The 23559-nt window shown below is 27.6% G+C and overlaps 1 pseudogene; it reads left to right on the forward strand.

The window, feature by feature from the left end:
* The first annotated feature begins 850 nt into the window (after positions 1-850).
* Positions 851-4720, forward strand: LOC111625216 (annotated as a pseudogene).
* The last annotated feature ends 18839 nt before the right edge of the window (positions 4721-23559 follow it).

Genomic DNA, 23559 nt, shown 5'->3' on the forward strand with positions numbered 1-23559 from the left:
TATGGAACGAGTCATCTAAGTAATTAAATTTAGCAACTAATCATATGCTGTATCTGGGATTATTGTAAACATTTGTGCAATCGATGATATTACGTTACAATGATTGCAAAATGTAAATAGGAAATTACTTTTTATAATAATAACTAAATCTTATTATACTTATTTTGATTTTAAGAAAATGTTATGTCATCTATTACATAAATTTAAAATTTCGTAACAGTTTTAGATTATTTTATAAAATAGAACAACAATATTGCCAGTCATTTAAGTTTGTGGTGTAAGTGTAAACAAGGATGTCTTCTAACTGATATCACTATCAGTGAAGAATACAAAAATGGCGTATATGCTGATGATTGTGATACTAGTTATTGCTTTAGCAGCAATAATTTCACATATTCGATAGAAGAAACGACTGAAAGTATTGAAGAAAGAGGATCTAAATGCGTTTTCATTTCCTCCAATTTGGTATAACTTCTGAAGATTCTTATTTAGAAATCGAGAAGTTTACGATCGAGTTGGTAACTTTAAATATTGGTTAGTTTCTAGTATTTGTTCTAACGTTAATTCTATTGAAGCTATGTTTAATATGGTACGTGATCTGAATAAGTTGTTTGAGAAGGAGAGGATCTTCACTGCTATCTTTTCAAGGTTGTTCATATTTATAAAATCAAATATATAAAAGTAAATATGTATTCCTGATATAGATTTGTATATATGTAATTAAAATTACTTATATTATTCTTGATAATTAAGCTATTTTAAGCAGCAACATTGTGCTTAATCCACCAATGTATCGTATGATGTATCCTTGGATTGGAACTGGTACTAACAGTGATAACTAGGTAAAATGTTTAACTTTTTAATGATTTCTTAATTTAATTTTATTCTATTTGAATGAAAGAGCTATTAAATTATCTCAGTGATAAAATTTTATTTGTTTGCAAGGTTATTGATATCATTGCATAAATTCGTTATTGAATATAGGAATTTTTTAATTAAAGTTCAGATTTCAAAGAGATATAATTCAATCACTGTTCAGCAAATTTCACACCTTTTTTTCAAATCCGCCGCGTGAGCACTAAGAGGGCCTCTTTTAGTAAGCCCATTATGGTGAGGGACGAACGTATCCGGTTCGAATAGCTGGATAATTCAAAACAACTTATGTGAATAACTCAAAAACTTTCAATTTTATCTGTTTGCATGGTTATATTCATCACTTCTTTCGTATGCAGACTGGAGAAGAAAACCTTGAAGATATCATCCGTTTTCTTCTTTGTGGATGATGCTGCTGATAATGCAACAAACAAGGCCTTCAAATATTTCTGTTTGTATTGTTTCATATATATCCTTTTCCCCTCTACAACGAAAGATTTCAAATATTAAATTGTTTAATATATTCTTGAACTTTTTCTTAGTCTTGATGAATGCCTTCTTCCTATCTTCTCTTTATTTCTCTCCTCTTCTTTTACTTAGCGTGGAATTTTTACAAATTGCTTTTTTTTATAATTGTATTAGTGCGAAGGAAAAATAGAAACACAGACGAAAACTTTTAACTCCAGCATTTCAACATATTAGAAACCTTTCAACCCATCTTTAACGAACATTCATTTGTTCTTGTACAAAAATTAAATAAATTAGAACCCAATTCTTGGATCGATATTGTGCCTCTGATGTCTCTCTGTACATTAGACATAATTGGAGGTAAATATTATAAAATTTTATGCTAAAAAAAGATAACATTTCGTAAAATTTACTATGGAAAATATCTCATTGTAGAGACAGCAATGGGAGTGAAGTTGAAATCACAAGAAAATGAAAGTTCTGAATACGTTCAAGCAGTGGGAAAGTGAGTTTTCTTATTAAAAACACAATAAAAAGAAAATTAATTTAATATAAATTAAAACGTTATATATATTATTAGAATGGAAAGTTTGGTTACGGAAAGCACAATGTATCAATTCGATTTTATTTACTACTTAACATCAGCTGGAAAAGAATTCAAGAGATACGTAAACATCATACATAACTTCACTAGACAGGTTAGTAAGATTGTGTGTAAGAAATTTAAAAGTTTCTTAATTTTAAAATTATCTGAAAAATTGAAGGTGATTTTGGAGAGAAAAAATGAATTCCTTAAAATATTACAAGAATTGAAAGTCGAGAACAAAGATGATGTCTTCTTTCAGAAGAAGGAGAAAAAACCATTTTTAGANGTATACATTTAAGATTTGAAAACAGATAAAAGGTAATTTACTTCTTATTTCTGTAAATATTTAATTAGTTTTTCTCTATAAAATTATCAAAAAATTAAATTATTTAATATTATTTTTAATGCCTATCTTACAGAGCTTGGAAATGAATACATTCGATGCCAGAAAAAAGGAACATGTTTGAGGTATACAATTCGTTAATGTGAATGTATACATATGTATCAATAAATTTTATTTTAACAATTAAATATCTAAGTATATATTAATATAGGATTGTAAGATAAATGGGATAAAGAATACAACATATGAGCAATCAACAATCAATTTAATATGAATTTATTATTGATTGTGACTACTTCTGTAGTTTCGTTTTCACTATCCGATGAGGGTTAGGACGTCAACCTACCCCTCCGGGTACCCGAAATCCAAACACCCCAGTAATGTTTTAGTGGGGTAGTCTGTATGGGTCACATTCTTTACCACTCGGCCACTCCATTGTGAGCCTGATCGAACCCACAATAGACGTTTAGAAAAGAAGTTTCTTTCGGTATGGAAAAGTCCAAATAAAAATAAAATCATTTAGCCAAGATAAAAATAATTTATAGGAGAGAAAAAGCGTTGACAACTGTCAGGCAAAAGAATCATATACTTACAAAGGAATTTTATTTTCAAAGTTTCTGATTTCCATTTGTCAATTTCTAAATGATAATATTAAGAGATTGTTTATTAATTCAGTTTTTATTTTAATTTTACGCCCTGTGGGCACTTAGTAGGTGTTTTTAGCAAGTCCATTATGGGTTAGATCAGGCGTACGTTACAATAGCCGAGTGGGGTGAGGAACGGGCCATCGCCCGAAAAATTTCCGGAACTTATCCGACCTATCTGAATTCGGTCTCGGGTCACCAAAGCAGTAGGCTATCACCCTAATCCCTCGGCCATCCGACTATATTAATTCAGGTTGTCCTTTCACATCATTACAAAATGCTTACAACTAAACGCTCATTTACAATCAAGATACGAAAATTAAATCTTGTCAATATTGATTGTGCTTTTTTCTTTAGGATCACGATACTACAGCTATAGGAATAAGTTGGACACTTTATAACGTCGGTTTATATCCCGATATACAACAGAAGGCATATGAAGAATTACGTAGGATTTTTGGAAATGACAAAGAAAGGCCGATTACTTGCGATGATCTGAGAGAAATGAAATATGTAGAATGTATTATAAAGGTAAACTATATATATAATTTTAAAATTCTTAAATTAAAAATTTTAATTTATAAACATAATTCTTTTCATTAGGAATCGTTAAGAATTTATCCTCCAGTTCCTCTCGTAGCTCGTTCTCATCCTGTTGAATTTAAAATTGTTAATTATTTTTACTATTGTGCTCTTAAACTATATAATTACAGGCCTAATTTTATTATTTTTAAATTTAGGTAACTTAAACTACACCCAAAAATGCACTTTTAACAATAGATATATATTCCCTACATCGGGATCCTGAATTCTATCCAGATCCTGAAACATTTAATCTTGATCGATTTTATCCTAAGAACAATAGTAAAAGGAATCTTTTCACATATATTCCGTTTTCGGCAGGTTCTAGAAACTGTATAGGTAAGATAGTATTTTATTATATTTGATGGTATATGAGTCTACTCAAAGTCTGTTTGGAGAATCAAATCCCGACACTCCAGTAATTATGGCACAAAGACAATAAAAGGAGCCATTCAGGATACATTCCATAATAAACACTAACTTTTAGGAGACATTCAGGAGTTGAAAAATTCAGGAGGCATTCCTTGTCTCCTGAAGATTCAACTCTATTCAAAAGTTTGTGTTTATTATGCATTTGTAATTATTGCAATTGCTATTTGCAATTTGCAATATGCAAAGTTTAAAAGTCCCGCCCGGACGCGTGTTTGGGGTGCCAAAAAGTTGGCACATTCTAGATAAAGACGTTTAGTAATCAAGCTTTATTGTGCAATTTTAGTATATATTTTCTAACGCTATCTAGCAATAAAATGATACATATGTGTCTTGAAATTAGTGACGCTAGATGGCATACTTTTCATTATCGCACCACCTATCGTTAGAAATTATATTAATGTCTTTACAACGTTCAGGACACAGATTTGCCCTAATGGAAGAGAAAATGGTATTACGTAAACTTATTACGTAAACTTATTACGTAAATAAGTAAATGGTATTACGTAAACTTATTACGTAAATAAGTAAATGGTATTACGTAAACTTATTACGTAATACCACTTTCTATTACGTAACTTCCATATTACGTAACTTCCGAATCTACGCCAAAGAGAAACCTGATAAAATGATCGAATGTCGCCAATTGGCACTCAGATCCATAAATGGTATACATTTAAGATTTGAAAACAGATAAAAGGTAATTTACTTCTTATTTCTGTAAATATTTAATTAGTTTTTCTCTATAAAATTATCAAAAAATTAAATTATTTAATATTATTTTTAATGCCTATCTTACAGAGCTTGGAAATGAATACATTCGATGCCAGAAAAAAGGAAAAGAAGGCTAATATTAAATCATTGTAACTTGATAAGTTGGCATAAAGATAAATACTTAGGCTAAAATCTTTTAATAACATTAATAATTAGAAATTACATTAATTCAATTAAGTAATTTAAATATTTGGAAATTAAATATTGATCTTGAATGGCACACGAAACAGTATAACAGTATCTTCTGCACTTTTATATTTTCAATGTTGATTGTTTAAATATTGATATATTGTTTATAGAATATTATATTAATTTTCATGCTACTTTATATAATCATGGCCGAAACGTGTGTAACTTAAATAAATCCTTTAATGTATTAATATATAAATAACGTAAAACACAACCGTTTTCAGTACTCTGATTTTGCCAACAGATGGCGCTAAGTGTTAGCTGCCGTAGCGCCACTTAGCTAACACTTAGCGCCATCTGTTGGCAAAATGTTAATAACACTTAGCGCCACCTGTAATACTACAACCTTCCGAAGTAAAAATCTCGTTAATAGTAGAGAAAATAACGATATTTTACGTCACTTCACATTGACATTAATTAAGTTTCTTACATAATGATCAAACGTAGCTAATTATCATTTTAATTAGTTAATGATACAAATATTTAAATTTAGAGAAAATATTACAAAAATAATTATTTCGTGTTATTATAATTACGAAAAAAATATTAATTAATTTTAAAAATTAATCAACATATATAAAAACTTTAATTTTTCAGTATTATTTATTTATATATATTTTTAAAATCATGTACGCAAGTGTCGACATCTGTCGCGAAAAAATGCAAATAATGACATGTAATTTTATAACAAATACACAAATTTATTAAATATTAAACAATGAAGTAATTATAATTTTAAAATCGTTTTATTATAATTCGAACCCTAAAATTGAGTATTTTTGTTTTGTTTGAGTTTATATACAGAGTGGCTCAATAGTCAGTTAACCATGTAAATCATTATAATATGGTTTTTTAAGCTTTAATTTGAAATTAACTTGTAAATAATAATATATTTGTATAAAGCAATTTAGTTTTCATATAATTAAAAATACAGGGTAGACCAAAAGTCCACCCTGCACTTTACGTATTAAATTACATCATATAAAACTATTCAATCGAAATTAGTCACGCTAAATTGTATAAAAATTGCTAATTTTTTTTTTGTATTTCCCCTACTTAAAATAGTTTATTTAATAGAACTGACATTTCCTAATTGTTATTATTTAAATTTAAAATCTGTTATTAAATTTCATTATGACGTAATATCATTGTTTTGTGACGTATCTGTTACAATTATTCAAATATTTTGTTACGTAATAGTTAAAAGCTTAAATTAATTCTTACGTCATCGCTAAAAAAAAATAAAAGAAATTGATTAATTATTCAAATATTTTGGCATTGTTACGTAATATTTAATTGTTACGTCATAACTAAAAATTGATTAATTATAGAATCAAATTAAAATGTACCATTCAAAGCTATATATTTTTTAAAGCTATAAATAATATTAAACGTTTTAATTGAAATATAATTTATAAATCACTTTTTCCAGACAGTGAATTACGATCTTCTGTACAATATTCTTCAATAATATAGCTCTAAAGGGAATGACACTAAATAATAATAATAGAAAAAAAAGGTCAGGTTGAACTGCTCTAGACAGTAATCACGTTTCATAAAACTAAATTATAACGAACAATTTATGCGGTACTTATAATCACGCGATTCTACTTAACGATCATAAGATTTGGCACTTAAATTACGATCATCAGACAGGCGACGATACTGATTAAACTCTATTCAGTGGTGGTAACCACGAAACAGGAAACGTCTGGATTTTATTAATAATCGCGTGACGTAATAACGGTGAAAACGATAGAACTAAATTTAACGATTATCTCGATTGCCATCACATCCATTTATTTGAAACGATTAACCACCAAAGCCATACAAACCACACCAATGCAACCAGGGGAGGAAAAAAAAATAAAGGAAAAAAAAAAAAATTGTCATCAACGTTCTTTCACTCGACAGTACAACCTCGACAATATTGGTGACAGAAGCGCACAGACGGTTGACATTAATCAACTTTATCCTCGGGGATAAGAATTGTCTTCTTTAAGTGACAATTTTCGACTGTAGTTGGGTATTTATCCAGTGACAGGCAGGTAATTACTGATACAAGTTTCAAGTTCTCGAAAGATTTTGAGGAAAAGTGATAAAGGGGAGGAGTAGAGAAACCTGCTAAAGAAATCCTCACACCATTATCTTCTACTGTCATTCGTCTTTTTCAAAGCCCTCAGGAAGATTTTACGAATTTATTGTTCAATTTAAGTTTCTTTTTTTTTATTTTATTCTTTTTTTTTTCTTCTCTCTCTCTCTCTTTCCTCTTAGTTCTCTCTCTCTCTCTTTACTTGATTTTTGAATTTTTTTCCTGTTAGTTTTTTTTACTTAAATTTTAGATGTTTTAAACATTAAAAAAAAATATTTTTCTAGGATTTTTTTAATATAATTTCTTATAGAATTTTTTCTTTAAAATTTTATATTTTATTACTGACTTTGCGTGTTTGAATTGAAAAATTTAGACTTTCAAAGACATTTTTTCTAAATTTTATATATATATTTTTTTAGTTTATAAGTTGATTTTTTAAACCCCAAAAAATCATTTATCATGAAGAAAAATTTCTCAAAAAAAAAAAAGAAAAATTAATTTCGAAAATCTCTTCCTACTCCCAATTTTTTTTTCTTTTTTAATTTACTCTAAAAAATCTTTTCGAAATTTTATAATATTTTTTTTTATTAAATTTATCAACGTTTCGTCAGTGTTTTATACAATTTAAAACCTATTCAAACACATTTAATAGAGCAGAGCTTTAACTAAAATTCATGTTACAAAGTTCCTGAGAGAAAAAAAAAACCTGATGTAATTATCCAATTATCGTCAAGATACACGGATAAGTAATTTATCGATTTGTTAAGGTTCCAGACAAGTTTTCTACAAATTTTGATGTCAAAATGACAGAACTTTACGTTCATTAATTGGAAAAGCGGGTTGCGGACATTAATCATTTTTGATGATTACGGTTCTCCCTTTCTATCAGTCGATAATTCCGGTTTGGCAGACGGAATTTAGGTTAGAAATTTATGATTTCTACAAAATTTTATCTGATGTTCTTTTGTAGGAAACTTGGTACATTTATTGAATTTTATCCATTACACAGAGTTTATCTATATAATCCCCTCCCTGGTTCTACTTTTCATCTTCATTTTCAACCGTTATATCGTTACTATCAGTTTTAACATCTTTCCATCACTGATGATAATAGTTTCACCACCTCATAATATTGTTCTGCTATAACTGGTTTCTATCAATATTCTTCCTTATAAATGTAATGTACCTGTAAACGTTCCTTTTCAGTTTTGAGCACGTAACCATTTTCTGATATCGATTTTTCTGTTTAAAAAAAATCTTACTTATAATTAGAAATTATATTCTGATTCAAAAACATTCGTAAAGATCCATTGACTTGGTGTTACATACTTGTGTGTCTTCAATTAATTTCTTTTTTAAATTAATCCTTTAAAATTATTATTTATCCTTTTAAATACTTAAAAAACTCTTAATCTAGTACAAAACATAGTTTTAAGATAGACAAAAAAAAACTGTATTATGAAGTGCCTTCAAAGGATCTTCATGGTATTTACGATGAAATGTATATCTTCAATAAAGTTCTGTTAATTAATAAAACAACCATTTTAAATTATTATTAAACCCTTTGCATAGTTAAAAATTACTTAATCCATTATAGAAAATGGCTTTAAGATAAATTAAAAATCGAAAACATGAAGTTCCTTCAAAGAATCTTCAAAGGATCTTCTTGAAATTTACTCATAAAAATCATCACTATCTTTGCCTTAATTAAATTTTAATGAATAAAGATTATTTAAAATTCTTTTCGTGGGTATGTACTATGCTTAAAGCTACAAATTAACATCCAAGAAACGTAATTTGCATCCAATCATACCTCTTCATACTTCAATGCGGAGAACATCAGATTAGTTCTTCAAAATCTTCAAGAACTTTTATTAAATCTCTATTACAGTTTACATTCTTCTCTTACGATTAAATATAGAACAAATTTCTGTAAATATTGTAACAGTAATTTCACATAAGAGGATCCTCATAAGTGTTGATATTATAGAAATTTCAGCAAGAGTATCATCAACTTCCTTCAAACGTTCTTATTAATTAAGAAGCTACTGTTAACTTAGACATTAAATTTGTCATCAACTCGCAGGAGACTAGCGATTATCTCTTAAGAGAATTGCTGTTTAGAGAATCGTAATTCCGTTGTTCCACCTTAGCGATTCTCAAACAATTTGTAAACATTAACCGACATCAAGCTGAGTTCCATTTTCCATTTCCCTTAATTAAATCAACAGAAATAGATATGAACACGTGGATATACACAGTTAATTCATTTTATTAACATATATATACATATATAACTTTAAAATAAAATAAATAAAAGATCTTTTAATAAAGAATTTTCTCAAATTGTTCAAATTAACTCCACTAGATGGCAGGCATTAATTCTCTATCGAAATTCGATTAATGCCATCTAGTGGAATTAATCTAAAACTATTTTTTAAATATACTGTATTTCTAAAATATAATTATTTTGTAATAATTAATTTAATTTTTTAATAATTAAAATAACCTGATGCGTGTGAGTATTACTATATAGTGTATTGTTAGCAGATTTTGCATAATATTATCAGAAGGGAGAGTATTCATGCTATTCTGACTATTGGGATCGTAATTCTATATTCAGAACGTTCGAAATTTGCCACAAAATCTAACTATTTATAGAAAATTAATGGCATATTCTATAATAAAAAATTACAAAATTTCATGTAACCATAAATTACAAAGAAACGTAGTTAAATCTATACATATTTGTGTAATATTGTTGCTGTCACTCGACGATCTACACCCAATATAATATAAGCTATATTAGGTTTATTTTAGCGAGTCATGCTTATATAGTAGTTGGCCAACGTGGAAAATGAGCTGTCCAAGATAAATTATTAAAATTCCGACCGGATTCGAACTCGGACTCTTCACTACAGTAGACATTAATGTAATATTTCAGAGAATATTGTTAATTTATATAGTGCTAAAGGGTAAAAAACAATTTACAACTGAATATTTATGAGTTATATCGTAATTATTGTATGATCGACACACTACAGACTTATGGCCAAATGTTTTCCATATTTATAATGAAGTTTTTTTAATATAAAACTTGAGTTATTCGTGATAAATTACTGGAATATTGCACGAAATACAGTCTGTAAGAATTATTTAAATGATATTTATAAATTTTATTATTTTTTTTTTCTTTCTTTTTCTTTATTATTGAATTATCTTTTGGTCTGTTCGGTTTGTTAGTCGATCGATGATAATGCGGATAATACGAATTTTATCTGGGGAAGCCAACATAAATGGCAGATGCTGCTGTTCTGCTCTTCCTAACAAGTATCTCCATTAAGGGTTCCTGAATTGCTTGATATTATTGGAGATCGAAGAAAGCTAGGATGTTCCTCAATCATTTATTTGCTCGTTAGTTGCTTCGCCAAAAATTCTCTTGTTATTTATTAAAGCTTTATCTCTTTATTAATTGTCATCTTTTCCTCAATGATAAAGCTTATCATTTACTCTCCGGTTTACAAATTCGATATTTTGTTTCCTCTTTCTCTCTTTCTCCTCCTCCTCTTCCTTTCTGCTTTCTCATTCTTTCTCCATCCCTTCTTTTAAACAAAATCAGGACTCGAAGCGTACGAAAAATTCGATAACGAAACGATTAATCACGCAGAACATAATCGAAAAATCGTTTATCAACAGTGGATCATGATAATTATCTTTATATTATCCTCACCGTTAACGTAGTCATTGCCAAAATTAATATCTTACATTTAACTCCAGATGACAAACTTCATCGTTACGAAAGCAAATTATCCTCGTTTGTTTGATTATCAGGTGCAAAACTCCATTATCTTCTTCACGTTTGCTTAGCATCTCTGGTTCATCTTCTATTATCATCACGATTAACATTGAATCAATATCGATCGTCGTTTTTCATTTATGATACTGAAAAGATGAGAAAAACGTCACGACAAGAAATTCCTATCATCACGTGATGAGATAGTAATTAATTTAATGAGAGTAATTTAATCATACGTAATAAATATGTTGTCAAAAACGATTATCGTTATCAAGTTATCGAGATTACAATCATCAACTTTCGTTAACGTCCTTATGTTATCCATATTATCATAGTTTAAACAACCCTCATCATAAATATTCATATAATAACCCTCCAAGCTGATTATCTTAAATTAATTTAAGCTCTTCAATTGTCATAACGTGAAAGTAGTCATAAATTTTTACATATATAACGATCAATAACTAAAATTACAGTAAATTTTAAGTTAAAGTAATAATTAATGTTCTGAAGTGTTTATTATCGGTTTTAAATGCATACGTGATTGTATTTTCAGGTTGTTAAAACAGCACCCAGATGCCAACATATTACCAATTCAGGAGCTTAAGTTATATATTTCCGATGATTATCACGTAGTAAAAAAACAATAATACGAACTTTTTTCGAGTTTTTTTCAGGTTAAACTTTCTCTGAGAAGTTTATTTTGGACAGGAACCATCGGAAAATTGAATCTTGTATGAGAAGCAAAGAACATCTTCAATTCTTCTGGGTAAAAGTCTACTTTTATAAGAAAGAATTCAAAATGTACCTCAAGTTGAAAAAAAAGTAAAGAAAACAACAAAAGAAAAAAGAAAGAAAAGATGGTTTTCCTTTGCTCTTGAGAGATTGGACAGTTTAAAGTAGAGAGAATGGCACAAGTAATATAGATTGAAGCAAAAGTACAAAAGGTGAACGTTTCCCCTTTTCCAACCTAATCGCTCATCTCTGCCTTTACTGCTATCCCCCAGTTGAGTACTTTGTTTACCCATGAGGGAAATTTCCACTAGGGTCTCGGGTAGTAAACACGCGAATTGCCTCTTGAAGGTGTCTTTCTGTTTTCCTATAAGTTCCTTTAAATAAAATTTTGAACGAGTTGAGGTGCGAATGTCTTTTATTTTTTCGATTTATGAAGCTTATAAAAAGCATTATAATACTTTCTTCCATTTAAATTTATTTATTTATTTATTTACAATAAATAAATAAAGATAAATATGCAGGCGAAACGATACGCTGGTGGTTACAATCGAAGTTTAAAAGTTAGGTGGCGCTTTTCCTACTTTCATTTTATGCACGATAAAAAGTAATCTATTTCAACAATCAAAATGATGAAAATGATACAATAATGAAATTTCAACGCCTGTATTTAGCAATTTTCGTCGCTTTCACAGCAAAGTAATCAATTCCTAACAAAGAAAAGAGTAAAAATGACGCAATAACGTTAGCTGCGACAACAACGCCACACTATGAATATTAATTAGATACATAGCATGCGAAACGGTAACCATAACACAGCGACATATATCCACTGAGTAAATGCATATTATTTATCAGATTTTTCAGCTATATACAGGAATGAAGCAAATATACAGGAATGAAGCTGCTTCAGCTTCATTCCTGTATATTTTAAATTGTTAACATTGTTTATATTATTCTGAGCGACTAATTAAAATAAAAACTGTTAGGCTTATATATATATATATATTCAGCAGAACCTCGATATTGGCATAACGTCACTCTCGTAAAGGGCAAAATCATTACGATTTTGGATGGCAAATGAAAGTGACATCATCAAATCTTGTGTTAGACGTTATTATCATACTCAATTCTTGTTGTTTGAGGTATTTAATTTCAGCCTCAATGTTTCTCTGTGTGTTTTTATCTTTTATAATTTTATAATAACCTAAACAGGTTATAAAATACGGATACAAATAATATAGAATACGAATATTACAAATTTATCTTAAAATTTGATTTTCTTAAAAACTTATTTTTCATATTTTTAATTCCAAAAAGTAGCGTGAGGGGGTTTTTTTCGCTTTATATATATATATATAAGAATTCTCCGTAAATATATTTGATGTGAAAATATTTAACAAAATTGAAAACGTAAAAAGTAAACAATTTTTAACAGTTTCGATCAATTTCTTTATAATAGAACAATATCGTTTGCTTTCTTGCATTTCTTGATGTGTTTCAAGTGTACAACATCCCATTTGTTCAATACAAAAGAGAGTAGACTCCATTATCTAATCTATTTCTACTTTCTTTACTCCCTTTTATTTTTATTGAGAAAATTGAAATAACATGAGTTTCTTCTTTAACTTTTAAAAATATTGTTTCGTTTCTCATTAATGGCATGGCAAGTTATTTATATTTATTTGAATTATTAGTTCGTATGATCGAAGTAGTATAAATATGAATCTTTAGTGCTGTTTGGACATGAAAAATCTTTAGTTATATATATATATATATATTTATTTATTTATTTACAGGTGGCGCTCTGTTTCTAAAGTCAGGTGGCGCTCTTGCTTGTTTTATTACATGCACGACAAAAAGTAATCTGTTTCAACAATCGAATTGATATGAAAATGACATATTAAATAATCAAATTTCAACAATTTTCATTTCATTATTGCAAAAGTAATCACTTTCTAACAATGAAAAGCGTGAAAGTGACGTAATAACGATAGAAGCGACAACAACGCCGCCAAATGAACGTTATGTGTATAAATTGCATATATATAGATTGCAGTAATGCTAATTACATAAAAATAATAAACATGCCACTGAGCGGAGCGCTTCATAAACTGATAAATAAATTGATTTAACTGATAAAATTTTCATTAAAATAATCAATTTTAAAACATTTTTAATGAAAGATGATTATCCTTACTCGTAAACTAATATGAAAAATTTTAGAATATTGTGAAGAATATAGCAGGACAGGTAGAGAGTAATGTCTATTCTTATCTTCTTTTACGACTCCAAGTCAATTTATGAGACGGTTGAACTCGTAGCCTTCTTTCTATCAAGGCGAACCTGGCTTAGATCCAGATCTTCTTCATCACCCTTGACAAGTAACCGTCTTCAAATAGTGACAGGTGTTCCATAGTGTCACGATATCACCTCCATCACTATGCTTGGATGTCACGTAGCTGTCACAGCTACTCTACATCCTCTCGTAAAATCTCGTTTTCTGGGACGAGAAGTGGAAGTAAAAAATATGTAAAATCAAAGTGGATTTTTCCTATTTTATTATCTCCATTTTTTTCTTCCTTTAATCAATTTTGAGGGGGGTTTTTTAATTCTATTATATTTGTGTGTTATATATTAGATGATTTCACCATCGAGTTTGGAGATTCTCTATAAAAAAAAAAAAATAGATCCAATTTTAAAGAAAATTATAATTTAGAAACTTGAAAGAATGTATATAAGAAGGAATAGCTAGGATAGTGTGGAAAAATAGAAGAAAATCGAACTGAACTACAAAACAATTCCCGTAATATACTTCACCCTTTAGGATTTATCATGGATGAGGATGAGGATGCTGAAGAACTTCGATTCAAACACACTATAGAATAAATCGAATTTTATTGAGTAAATTCTGTTTGCTACATATGAAAAAAATATCAATAACAATAAATCATAGCTCCTTCCCAATCGAGACAATAGAATCTTCCCTGCATTAAAATCTCAAGAAAACAATTTCGTAAGAGATAAGAATCGAAACTAGAAAAGTTTTTTTTTTTCTTTTTTCTATAATAAAGAATTGTATCTGTAAGTTGCTCCCTCCCAATAATGTAATTGTTATTGTTTTCTAAACTTTCTTCTTATACATTTTTCTCATAAAAATACAATGTAACTTATTAAAAACTTTTCATTTAAGTTGAGAGAAAGACGAATATCAATCAGAATTTCAAAGTTTTATATAAGAGAATATTGATATATATATATATATTTTTCTTTTATTCTGTATGAAAATTGCATTCCAGTCAAGCGAAGAATTTATTTCTGGCTAGAGTTAAGAAGGAAAACCAGGTTATTACATCAATGTTAGTAAGCACGTCCTTCCAATCGAATTTTTCCCAGTCTTATATAAATCTAATATGTTCCTATAACAGTTATATCCAGCAAGAGCAGAGAATAGTCTTTTATATAAACGTGTAGTGGGAAGGAGCAATCTCTCTCTCTCTCTCTCTCTCTTTCTTCCCCTTTTTGCTTATTCGGAATTTATCAGACACAACCGAAATATTTATTTATCAGGAATACAGAAAATTGAAAATACTTCTGTACTTTCTCGAAAATTTTTGATAAATATATTCGTCTGTGAAGTTATAAAGAAAATTTTTTTTTATTTCAATAAAAAAATATATCATACTTGTAAAAATTTATGTAAATATTTAATTAAATCTTAGAAAATTCTCATTATTAATACTTCCCATTATATTTTTTATGTTAGAATTTTAATATATGCACTTTAAATCAAGATTAATAAACTAAAAATAAAAATTTTCTACGTAAAATTAAACTTTATCTGAGCTTTCGTATATTAAAATTTTTTTATTTAATAAAATAAAATAGTAATTTCTTATTATATTGTAATGGTATTATTACAATTTTATAGATCTTTTCAGCCATCCAAAATCGCCGTTAACGTATAAACTTGTCCAAAAATCCATAGTTGAGTGAAGTAATTTATGACTTTAGCTCATCTTTTTCGTTTCAAAGTCAAGCTTAGAAAGTTCCTCAATCACTTATATCAAAATTCATTAAGGTTTGCTTTTATCTAAATCATGTTTAATCTTCCAAAACTATTATCGATCGGTCCAAATGGAAAATAAACACTTTCCTTAAGAGAAATTGGAAAGGATCCAATCAATATTCTCCATAAGAAGCAATGGAATTTCGCTATATAATCCTGTAAATCTTATCAAACATTAATTTGGAAGGAGTTTCCCTTAAGAAAGCATAAAACTAGATCTCTAAATACATACAAAACACATGTATATATATGTCTATACAATTTACGTCTATTACAATAATTAAAATGTCTATTAAAACCACGTGTGTTTGGTAATAGATTTATTTCACTCTACCTTATAAAATATATAACTTTTTTCGTGATTTATTTCGTTTATATGTAAAATAATCTTTACAAAAGCCGCATTGGGAAGGATCTACTCAATTTATTATTATAGAATATAACCTTTAGTGATATAAAAAAATATATGACTTTACTCTAACACTAAGAAAATATCACAGATAAATAAAAAAAGAAATTCTCCATTTGGGAAACTTTTTAAAAATCTTTTAACCTATTTGGGAAGAGATAAACTTTGCACTATTTCTCCATTTTACTTGATATATTTATAACTTTATAATACATCAAGAAAATATTTATCTTTTAGATAGAATATTTGTGAATGAGTTCTGTATCGACTCTTGCATTTCTCTATAAAAGAGAAACATCCTTTTCTTAGTCTTGTTTATATAGTAGCACTTGTCGATTTGTGCAGCACGTTTAGACGTGACTGGACGTAAAGAAAGAATCTACTCTCTTGGGACATCTCAATGCTGATTCATCTCTTGCCAAGAGGAAGAGGGCATTCATTGTATGCTTAATTCGGTGTGAGATGTAGAATGAATTAATTGAATGAAGGTTTGTTAATTAAGCATGTTTACGTAAAAGTATAAACAGATTAAGGGTAACCAATCTGTATTTTAATTTTTAACAAAATTCATTTAATTAATCACATAATTCTTAATAACTAATTAAAATTTTATTTATTCAAATGACAATTCAATCGCGTAAGAAAACGTAATAAAAATATTTAATATTTATTATATTTAACTCTCTTCCTCCCAATTGTAAAATTGGATGGAGCTAAATGTAAATTAATTAATTTAAAACAATATTTTTCATGTTAAATTATTAAGTGATAAGTGACTCGTATATAAAATAATGGCATTAAATTTATATTTTATGTTAAAAAGAAAAAAATATATATACCATTTTCTAGACGAGTTAACAACGTTTCTAATCTATAATAACACACATGAAAAGCTTTTAAAGCTATATAAAAATTTAATAAAATTACCTTCAGTTATAGTTATAGTAATAAAAGTTTAATATATATCAACGTTAAGAAATTTTACGCAAGAATAAAAAGTTATATTCTGCAAACTAAAGATACAAACGTGAAATGTTTCGTTAAAATTAAAAATAAAATGAAAAAAAAAAAATACAGCTGGTGTGTATGTGTGTGTGTGTGCTACCTTAGTAACAAGGTCATTAAATGGACATAAAAAGCCAACGTGTTATAAGACGAACACTAAAACTCAAGGTAGTGTGAAGTAATATAAAACTACAGTAATGTTTATCTTAGGTAGCAGAAGCAATAGCATACATACGTCCTTGGGGAGTAACGTTGAAGGAATTGAAAACATCACGCACGACTTTTCAGCAAGAGGAAGAGAATCTTGACATCTGTTTCCCAGACAAGAAAATGTTTTTGTGCAGCCATCTTGCACAACTGTATACCCCCTCTTGTATATTCTATACGAGTTGCGTGCCTGTTTGTTTGAGAAGTAGGGGGAGAATAGAATAGACAATTGCTTATTTTTATGTCCTTTAACAAATTAAAATTTCTTTTCTCCTTCCTCTTCTTCCTGTTATATTTTTAAATGAAGGTTTTTTTTAGTGTTTAAGTAAGATAAAGTTACAAAGTTATTTTGGATTGGAATTTAAATCGAAAAACTCCAGTAAATCGGAGGAGAATGTTAAGAAAATAAATAATATCTCAATCTCTTTCTCTCTCTCTCTTCCTTTTACATAATTTTATTTATCACGTAAGAGTCATAAGGAAGTAGTAAAGATTTTACTACGTTAAAGGAATATTTTATAGCAATTAAAATGTTAAATATTTGTATTTTATTTTTAAAAATATAGCCTTATAAAATGCAGAATTATATATATATAATAGTTTATTATTGTAATAAAGAAATAAATCATTTTCATTTCAATCATATGTTTATAATTGACACATTTTAATGCATAAAATTGTCTTTTTTTAATCACATGTTTGCAATGAATAGTTTAAATGGAAAGAAGAAATCATCTATTACGTGCACGTGTTTGCAATAGACAATTATTCCTTATTTGTGTCTATTTTTACGTCAATTATTTAGCAAAAAATCATTGTTAGAAACAGATTGCTAACAATAATCACAAGAAAATAATTGATTAGCTCGTTACAAGGATATTTACACACATTAATGTGATTGTAACTGATTAATTTAATCTATATATATCAATTACAAATATCACATTGTATTTTTATGTCTATTAAAGAGTAACACAATAGAAAATTACACGTGAACCTACCTATACTTAACAGCTGATTTAAAATAAAAAAAAATTAAAGAAGACATTAAACTGGGTGGAGGAATAAATGATATATATTCTAATAAACTTTCCTGTATCTGATGTTAAAGTTTCCTTAATCACAGTTCTAGCATTTAATCGGGCGGAGTCAAATCAATTTATCGATTTATCAATACTTTGAAAACAAAAAAAAAAAAAAATACATAATCTATTGAGAAATGAATAAAATTCTATATTATTTTTTTAAATATAATCAATTCAAATCATTATTTTATTATACTTATATAGACTGTATGTATTTAAAACGTCACTTGTACAGTACATATAATGATACATCTAAAGTGATAAGTATTCAAAACTTTAAGTTAATACCTAAATAATGAGTGTGAATTATATTAAAATGTCATTTGAAAGACTCAGAATTGGTTAAACAGTTTATCACGAACAACAAATTATATATACTTTCGACAATAATGGCTCCGTTCTTTGTTTTTTTGTGTGTGTGTTGAACAGAAACGATGACAGCTGTCGTTGACGTAACTGTTCATTAGACATCTAGCTTTTCATGCACTAACATCGAAATGACCGGCGGCGTAACATCTGCTCCTTAGAGAAATAAGTTTCATCGTGAAATATTATCTATTCTTTTACATTTCTGTCTACTTGTGACGTTTCTATCTCTTTTTCTAAACGTCATCTAGGTGTAATTTTCAATGCTATCTTGTAAGCAGATATGAGGAGTAGAGAGAGAGGATGTCGTATTATATTACTGTTACGATAGGAATTGATGTTTCAATTCCTATCGTTAGAAGTTAATCATTTTTACTAAATCTAATACTTCTAGTGTAAATATAAACACTTAAAATGAAGCAAAACAATTGCAAAAAAATGATAAGTTCAGATCATCATAGTATTAAGAAACATCATCAAAATCAGACAAGCTTAACGAGGGTCATAGAAAATTGAGTTAGTAGAAGAAAAATGGTCAAGTAGTGCTAAGTAGCTGCACAGTCGTTAACGACGTCAGCACAAATCGTTAATTACCATTAATGTATCTGTTATCCTGACCTCTTATAATTAGTTGAGATTCATTAAGGTCATCTTTCTTCATTGCAATTTAGTAGGTGCGGTCCTATTCATATATATATATAGCGTCATTTAATAGCATCAATTGCATTGCCCTCATTTTTTTTAATGCTACAAAATCTCATTAAGAGTTAGACGATTGAATACAAACATTAATATTAAATGCTTGAATGATTTCTAAGAAAATTTTTGATTAAAATAATTCTTTTTCTTAAATAAATTTATTTCTCTTTTTTTTTTTAAAGGGATTTTCTTGTCATTCTCTTATTCATGCTTTGTTAATTTATAGCTTCTACTCTTCATCTTCTTCTTGAAAGGAGGATTTCGATTGCATCTTTGTTGAAGTGGTATACAGTACATTTATCGCCAATTAAAACATGAAAAAAAAAGGATCTGCTTACATTTTTTTATGCTGTGTTAATCGGAATTTAGAAGAGTATCTTCTTTAAAAATAATAAGAAGAAAAAGAAATATTCTCTTCTTTTGGTGAAGAGGAATGCTTCGAGTGCTTTAACGTGTTTTAAGGAGAATTTTTATTAAGAAGTGGTTTCTTTCATTTGGTTTACTCTCTTCTTACATTCCTAAAATGATCTTTTAAGGCGCTCTATATTTATTTATCTATGAATTAATATAATTTAAATAAAGATTAAGGAAATAAATAAATGAAAATTAAGAAAACGATTGCCTTTATGCTACAAAATTGCTATAATTTACGTAAGAGAGACAATCTCCTACCTCTCTTACGTATGTGTATTTAAATTTCTTGTATGGGTGGATAAATTTAAAGAAACACAGGATAAATTTGAAGTAAAAACGTGATTAATTCGAGGATAAATATAAGATAAATCGAGAAAAAACAGGATAAATTTCAAGGATCAAACGGTTGTATCATTGATAAAACTTATAAATTCTAACTGTTTGTTAAACAATATCTCTATTTCCATTGTCAAAATAATAAATCTAAGGAAACAAATTTAAAAAATAACTAAATTTCATCGTGTTAGGAATTGGAAGAAATATTATTTTGCTAGTTGTAAATGAAGAAAGATGCCATTTGTACAAATTACTTATGGTTCGTTTTGCCTGCAGTGGAAATAATACAATAGAATTGAAGGAAATTGATCAATGATGTTTGCTCTCTCAACCCCCCTTGGCTGTTTGTAAAAGCACGACATTGCAAATAACAAAGATGTAATAAAGTGCCAATCAGATATTCTATCACAAATGTAAAACTCGAGTACCCTTTCATTGAAATAATTATAAACAAGAATGCATTAAACTTTAATTAATGGTATTTAAATTTTAAATAAATATATTTTAAAATATTGTAAAATGGCTTAATAATTTATGAAACTATTTACATAAAAATATAATAGAAAATACTCAAAAAATATCTGTAAAGTAAATGAATAATTTTAAATTTTTGAAGGTAAAGGAGTATATATTTTTTTTTCCTCCCTTCTTCTTCTTCGTTTATTTTGCTTTATTTCTCAGTTTAAGTGAGAATTTTTGGCATTTTGTGGCTTCGTAATGGCGGGTTATTCTGTCTCAGATGATATATACCTTAGTAGTAAAGTAATATTATAGTTTATGGTAGAATGGAGTTGAGTTTAAGCAACGAATTTCTTCAAATATCCTCACTTTTGCGAGTTGTTGATGTTTATTAGTTCGATGTTTATGTTTCTGGCGGAGTAAAATTTCGAGTTTTATGTATTTTTAGATGATATTTTTCAAGTTTTTTTTTTTTAAAGAAGTTTACTTAAATATTTTGCATATATTTTTGTAGAGTTTAAAGTATTTTCTTGAAGTAAACTGTTGATAAATGCTGTAACTTTCATACAATTCTATTTTTTTACATAAAAATACAGATTTTTGAGCAGAGTCTTTTAATATTTTACACGAATTTATAGAATTTTAATGATTTCTCGTTAGAATATTTAAGTTTTGGGTGAATTATATTTAAAATTTTATATATAATATACGATTTTAAATTGGGTAAATTGGGGTGGGATATATATATATATGGAAGTTTATTAAGGCTTTGGTGTATAATAAAGACGTTTGAGTCCTTTATACCAATTAAAATATTACCTTTAGGACTTTAATTAATTAAGTTAAATACGAAGATTTTATAGCAATTTTATGCATGTAAAATTAAGCAATTTAACCCAAAATCTATGGGAAAGCATCTTGTTTTAATATTATACCCCATTCTAAAATATTATTTTTAAAAAAGAGATTGTAAACAAGCCTTAAACATTAGTATAAATATAAGACGATCTCTTTGAGTATTTATTAAAATTGAAAAATAAAAATATATATATATATATTAAACTTTTAAAATATTAAACACGAAATGAAGCGGAAAAGCAAACTTGTTAAAACACAAAATTAGTTACACGTCAATGCAAATTACACTTTTAAAGACATTAAGTGACACGTGCTGAATTAATTTACAATTTTCCTAGATTTTAATGATGTAAAAAGGATATTCAAGTAAACATTTATCACGCGAAAAGTAACTTTTGAGAAGGTTTTAAAGACGTTGATCATAAAATAAAGAAGATAAACTTAAGACTCTCTCGCAACTTCCGAATACAAATCCTTCTTTACATCATTTTTCCTTTCATGTATTTATATATATATATATATGGAAGTTTATTAAGGCTTTGGTGTATAATAAAGACGTTTGAGTCCTTTATACCAATTAAAATATTACCTTTAGGACTTTAATTAATTAAGTTAAATACGAAGATTTTATAGCAATTTTATGCATGTAAAATTAAGCAATTTAACCCAAAATCTATGGGAAAGCATCTTGTTTTAATATTATACCCCATTCTAAAATATTATTTTTAAAAAAGAGATTGTAAACAAGCCTTAAACATTAGTATAAATATAAGACGATCTCTTTGAGTATTTATTAAAATTGAAAAATAAAAATATATATATATATATTAAACTTTTAAAATATTAAACACGAAATGAAGCGGAAAAGCAAACTTGTTAAAACACAAAATTAGTTACACGTCAATGCAAATTACACTTTTAAAGACATTAAGTGACACGTGCTGAATTAATTTACAATTTTCCTAGATTTTAATGATGTAAAAAGGATATTCAAGTAAACATTTATCACGCGAAAAGTAACTTTTGAGAAGGTTTTAAAGACGTTGATCATAAAATAAAGAAGATAAACTTAAGACTCTCTCGCAACTTCCGAATACAAATCCTTCTTTACATCATTTTTCCTTTCATGTATTTATATATATATATATTCAAGAATTTTATTATTTTCTTATGGTTTTCTGTAGATATGCTTACATTTTATGTAATCTGCTTACTTCAGGTTCTTTTATGGATTTATATATAGTGGTATGTTGCTTTAAAAAATATTCTAAAATGGATACTAGAAAAGAGGTATATATTCACTTTAAAAATTTATTTAATGCCTATTTTCTATATTATTTATAGTTTTAATCAATTAATATATATTCTGTATTCTATATTCTATATTTTTTGCCTAAATTTTTGGTCGTATTTCTTTTTTTATCCCTCGTTTTTCCTGGATGAACTTGAAGATGACAAGATGCTTGAAGGAAAAACTGCATTTACAGGCAATCAAAACTGCTACGGAAATTAATTTTAAATGGCAATATGAGGTTTTAAATATTAAAATATACGGTAAAAATCTTTGTAGAATAAATGTATAAACCTTAAGAGGATAATTTTACGTAAGATAGTTAAATTTTAAGAATGTTCATGAATTATTTTATAGCATTAAACTCTCATAGTCAATAAAAGTAAGAAGAGTGCCTCGGTTTTTGCTTTTATTTTCTGTTTTTAAGTATTAATAATATATTATATAGTCGATATTTTACATATTTGTTGTAAATTTTAGTTATATTTTTCTTTATACTTTATTCTTCCTGTATAAATTTTAAAATATCTCAAAGGAAAAGCTGTCTTTATAGATAAGTAGTACTGAAACGACGTTAGAAATTAATTATAAAAGGTGATAGACTAGTTTTAAATATGAAAATACGGAAGAATATTTTAAGGATAATTACGTACGAAGTAATTGAATTTTGAGAATGCTTCATAAATCATTTTATAGCATCAAACTCACATAATCAAAGCAAACAAGGTGGAAATCTCAATCGTCTCATAAGAAGCATCATCCCTTTCTGCACTTAAAGAAGGGTAGAAACAGATAAAAGAGGAGGTTTTTTTATGTTAAGAAAACAACATTATCATCCACACGCAGTTGGGAA

This window comes from Centruroides sculpturatus, unplaced genomic scaffold (genome assembly GCF_000671375.1).
Source record: "Centruroides sculpturatus isolate CEXI.00-Female unplaced genomic scaffold, Cexi_2.0 scaffold456, whole genome shotgun sequence".
In the NCBI taxonomy this organism is placed as follows: domain Eukaryota; kingdom Metazoa; phylum Arthropoda; class Arachnida; order Scorpiones; family Buthidae; genus Centruroides; species Centruroides sculpturatus.